The sequence below is a fragment of the Nycticebus coucang genome, chromosome 17 (genome assembly GCF_027406575.1).
Source record: "Nycticebus coucang isolate mNycCou1 chromosome 17, mNycCou1.pri, whole genome shotgun sequence".
NCBI lineage: Eukaryota > Metazoa > Chordata > Mammalia > Primates > Lorisidae > Nycticebus > Nycticebus coucang.
Window position 1 is genome coordinate 55,765,146 of NC_069796.1, and position 6,000 is coordinate 55,771,145.

Consider the following 6,000-nt stretch of genomic DNA (forward strand, 5'->3'; position numbering starts at 1 on the left):
TGATTTGATAAACAATGTGAAATGTTTACATTGAACTAAGTAACACATCCATCACAATTATAGTCATTTCTAAATAGTTTTGAAATGTACCATTGCATCATGTACATTAGGTGAGGTCCCCCCAAATACCCTCCCTCTGCCCATATTCCCCCTCCCCTCCCCTCCCCTCTCTTTCCTTCTCCCTTCTACTTTCTGGACTGTAGTTATATTTTGCTATTCATATGAGTGTGTAGGTGGTTATATATTGATTTCATAGTAGTATTGAGTACACTGGATACTTTTTTTTCCATTCTTGAGATACTTTACTAAGAATATGTTCCAGCTCCATCCAGGTAAACATAAAAGATGTGAAGTCTCCATCTTTTTGTGGCTGCATAGTATGCCATGGTGTACATATACCACAATTTGTTAATCCATTCATGGGTTGATGGGCACTTGGGCTGTTTCCATGTCTTGGCTATTATGAATTGGGCTGCAATAAACATTCTGGTGCAAATGTCTTTGTTGTAAAATAATTTTTGATCATCTGAGTTTATACCTAGTAGAGGAATTGCAGGATTGAATGGTAGTTCTACTTTTAGTTCCTTGAGTGTTCTCCAAACTTCTTTCCAAAAAGGTCGTGTTAGCTTGCATTCCCACCTGCAGTGTAGAAGTGTTCCCTTCTCTCCGCATCCATGAACATCTGTAGTTTGGGGATTTTGTGATATGGGCTAATCTTACTGGAGTTAGATGATCTCTCAAAGTGGTTTTGCATTTCTCTGATGATTAAGGATGATGAGCATTTTTTCATGTGTCTGTAGGCCATGTACCTGTCTTCTTCAGAAAAGTTTCTGTTCAAGTCTCTTGCCCACATAAAAATGGAATTTATGTTCTTTTCTTGATTAGTTTGAGTTCTCTGTAGATTCTAGTTATCAGACCTTTGTCAGAAACATAACCTGCAAAGATCTGAACCATTCTGAAGGCTGTCTGTTTGCTTTACTTACTGTGCTCGTGGCTGTGCCAAAGTTTTTTGTTTGATCGGATCCCAGAATGGGTTTTTGGTGTTGCTTCAATTGCCTGGAGAGTCCTCCTCATAAAATATTCTCCCAGGCCAATTTCTTCAAGTGTTTTCCCTGCTCTCTCTTCTAGTATTTTTATAGTTTCATTTCTTAAGTTTAAATCTTTTATCCAGTGAGAGTCAATTTTTGTTAATGGTGAAAGGTGGGGGTCCAGTTTCGGTCTTCTACAGGTTGCCAGCCATTTGTTAAATAGGGACTCTTTCCCCCACTGAATATTTTTGACAGGCTTGTCAAAGATGACATTGTTTGCTGTATGTAGTAGGCCCAATTAATGGCCTCGAAAATATCTATATCCTGGAGGTGGAGCAAGATGGCGGCTGAGTAACAGCTTCCTTGCATCTGGGCACCGTGAGTCTGGGGAGATAGGACTCCAGGCATCTCTGGCTGGTGGGATCTGCCTATCATCACCCCTGAGGATACAGGGAGTCAGCGAGAGACTTCTGGACCCCAAGAGGAGGACTAAAACAGTGGAAAAACGGCAAGTGGTAGTGTGTGTTCAATCCGTCTAAACCCGCCCGCAACTGTAAGTTCAGTAGCAGCGAGACTGCAAACCAGAAAGGCCTTACCTGTGAACTGTTTTGGTGTCTTTGGACTTGGCACTCAGTTGAACTGCCTTGGGGAGAGCCTGAGCGGGAGTGCGGAGAACTTTGGCCATTGTCTAGGGCCCCAGTCTGAGCCGCTGAGCCAGACAGACCTAATAGTGTTTGGCTGTGGGTCACAGGGAGCCATTGTGAGCGATCCGCCCCGGCAAGCTCCGCCCTCAGGGTCGCAGAGCTAGAATTGGGTGGGAGCTGGTAACCCAGCGACCAAGTAGCCTAAGGGTGTGGTCTGAGCCGCCTTGCAGACCTAACCCTCAAGGGCAGAGTGAGACCGGTTTTGGCACACTGGGTAAGGGGATAGCCACTTCAGCAGTGATTCCAGAGACAAGCACTTTCCTGGGAAAGCTACTGCTCAGCAAGTTTACAAGTTCAAAGTGCCTTTTAAGTGGGCTGAAGAGAGATTTAGGGTGTCTACCTGCTGGGGTTTGAGAAATCAGCAGCCTCCAGTCGTATCAGAACTGTGATTAACATCTCATACCCCAGAATACCATGTGTTACCCAGACAATATTCAATAACATATACATACTGCTTTGTTTTTGGTTATTTTTTTTTTCTTTTGGTTCGGTTTTTGTTTATTTTGATGTTGTTGATGTTGTTTTGTTTTTAATTTCAACCTTTTCCATACAGATCCTTTTTTTCCTCAAATTTTCTAGTTTAATTATAATTTCCCATTGCTGCCTTTTTCAATAACTAGAACTTCATTTTTGCTAGTGTTCCTACCACTATTATTTAGTTTTTCACCCAATTTTATCCCGTAAAGTTTTCTGTTTGCTTGTTTTGGTTTGATTTATAGCATTTTTGTCTTTCCTCTCTACTTGGTGGAGGTGGGGTACTGTGTCTGATCAGGTTAGCAAAGAGCTGCTGACCTCAAGGGAACCACCCAACTGGGCACCCCCAGAAAGTGGGGTTCTTTTAAGGTTGTGTCAAAGTACCCTACTGTACACCTATATTGCTCTGTCTCCCTCTTTCTGTGCCTCTCTTCTTTTTGTCAATATTCCTTTTACCCACCCCCTCTCTTTTCCCTATTTTTCTTTTTTTTTCTTATCACTCCATCCTCCTTTCTTTGATCCCTTTTTTACTCTTCATCCTTCTCACCCTTCTGGTCCTGTAACCCTTAGTCCACAGGCACAAGAACATAAAGAGCAAGAGGAAGTGAAAGGACAATTAGGGCAAGGAAACAGATAAAAGAAATCACTCATGAGGAAGAATCAGCAGAAAACTCCACGCAACATGAAGAACCAGTCCAGAACAACCCCGCCAAGGGACCATGACGTAGCTACTGCAGAGGATTCCATCTATAAAGAAATGTTAGGAATGACAGAAAGGGAATTTAGAATACACATGTTGAAAACAATGAAAGAAATGATGGAAACAATGAAGGAAACTGCTAATAAAGTGGAAAATAACCAAAAGGAAATCCAAAAGCAGAATCAAATAAGAGATGAATGATATGAAGAATATAAAAAGGATATAGCAGAGCTGAAGGAACTGAAACAGTCAATTAGGGAACTTAAAGATGCAATGGAAAGTATCAGCAACAGGTTAGACCATCCAGAAGAAAGAATTTCAGAGGTAGAAGACAAAGTTCTTGAGATAACTCAGATAGTAAAAGAGGCAGAAAAGAAGAGAGAGAAAGCATAACGTTCACTGTCAAAATTATGGGACTTTATGAAGCATTCCAACATACGAGTTATAGGAATTCCAGAAGGGGAAGAAGAATGCCCCAGAGGAATGGAAGCCATACTAGAGAATACTGTAAAAGAAAATTTCCCAAATATCACCAAAGATTCTGACACACTGCTTTCAGAGGGATATCAGACCCCAGGTCACCTCAACTCTAACCAAGCTTCTCCAAGACACATTGTGATGAACCTGTCCAAAGACAAGACAAAAGAAAAGATTCTGCAAGCTGCCAGGAGTAAGCGCCAGTTGACCTACGGGGGCAAATCCATCAGAGTAACCGCAGACTTCTCTAATGAAACTTTCCAAGCAAGAAGACAATGGTCATCTACCTTTAATCTACTTAAACAGAACAATTTCCAGCCCAGAATTCTGTACCCTGCTAAGCTAAGCTTAAAAATTGATGGAGAAATCAAATCATTTACGGATATACAAACATTGAGGAAATTCGCCACAAGACCAGCTCTACAGGAAATACTTCAACCTGTTCTGCACACTGACCACCACAATGGATCAGCAGCAAAGTAAGAACTCAGAAATTAAAGGACAGAACCTAACCTCCACACTGATGCAAAGGATAAAACTAAGCAATGGACTCTCACAAAATAAGACGAATAGAATACTACCACACTTATCAATTATCTCAATAAATGTTAATGGCTTGAATTCCCCACTGAAGAGACATAGATTGGCTGACTGGATTGAAAAACACAAGCCATCCATTTGCTGTCTGCAAGAAACACACCTGGCTTCAAAAGACAAATTAAAGCTCCGAGTCAAGGGTTGGAAGACAATTTTTCAGGCAAATGGAATTCAGAAGAAAAGAGGAGTTGTAATCTTATTTTCAGATACATGTGGATTTAAAGCAACTAAAGTCAAAAAAGACAAAGATGGTCACTTTATATTGGTCAAGGGAAAAATACAACAAGAAGACATTTCAATCCTAAATATTTATGCACCCAATTTAAATGCTCCCAGATTCTTGAAACAGACCTTACTCAGTCTGAGCAATATGATATCTGATAATATGATAATAACAGGGGACTTTAACACTCCTCTTACAGAGCTGGACAGATCCTCTAAACAGAAATTAAACAAAGATATAAGAGATTTAAAGGAGACCCTAGAACAACTGTGCTTGATAGACGCATATAGAACACTCCACCCCGGGTGGCACCTGTGGCTCAAGGAGTAGGACGCCGGTCCCATATGCTGGAGGTGGCGGGTTCAAACCCAGTCCCGGCCAAAAATAAACCACAAAAAAAAAAACAAAAAAAAGAACACTCCACCCCAAAGATAAAGAATATACATTCTTCTCATCACCCCATGGAACATTCTCCAAAGTTGATCATATCCTGGGACACAAAACAAATATCAACAGAATCAAAAGAATTGAAATTTTACCTTGTATCTTCTCAGACCATAAGGCACTAAAGGTGGAACTCAACTCTAACATCTAAAAATGCTCGACCCCACACAAAGGCATGGAAATTAAACAATCTTCTGTTGAATAACAGATGAGTACAAGAAGAAATAAAACAGGAAAGCATTAACTTCCTTGAGCATAACAACAATGAAGACACAAGCTACCAAAACCTGTGGGATACTGCAAAAGCAGTTTTGAGAGGAAAATTCATCGCTTTAGATGTCTACATTCAAAAAACAGAAAGAGAGCGCATCAACAATCTCACAAGAGATCTTATGGAATTGGAAAAAGAAGAACAATCTAAGTCTAAACTCAGTAGAAGAAAAGAAATATCCAAAATCAAATCAGAGATCAATGAAATTGAAAACAAAAGAATCATTCAGAAAATTAATGAAACAAGGAGTTGCTTTTTTGAAAAAATAAATAAAATAGATAAACCATTGGCCAGACTAACGAGGAATAGAAAAGTAAAATCTCTAGTAACCTCAATCAGAAATGATAAAGGGGAAATAACAACTGATCCCACAGAGATACAAGAGATCATCTCTGAATACTACCAGAAACTCTATGCCCAGAAATTTGACAATGTGAAGGAAATGGATCAATATTTGGAATCACACCCTCTCCCTAGACTCAGCCAGGAAGAAATAGAGCTCCTGAACAGACCAATTTCAAGCACTGAGATCAAAGAAACAATAAAAAATCTTCCAACCAAAAAATGCCCTGGTCCAGATGGCTTCACTCCAGAATTCTATCAAACCTCAAGGAAGAGCTTATTCCTGTACTGCAGAAATTATTCCAAAAAATTGAGGAAGAAGGAATCTTCCCCAACACATTCTATGAAGCAAACATCAACCTGATACCAAAACCAGGAAAAGACCCAAACAAAAAGGAGAATTTCAGACCAATCTCACTCATGAATATAGATGCAAAAATTCTCAACAAAATCCTAGCCAATAGATTACAGCTTATCATCAAAAAAGTCATTCATCATGATCAAGTAGGCTTCATCCCAGGGATGCAAGTCTGGTTTAACATACGCAAGTCCATAAACATTATCCACCATATTAACAGAGGCAAAAATAAAGATCACATGATCCTCTCAATAGATGCAGAAAAAGCATTTGATAAAATCCAGTGTTCTACTCTATAGAACACTGAAGAGTATAGGCATAGGTGGCACATTTCTAAAACTGATTGAAGCTATCTATGACAAACCCACAGCCAATATTTTAC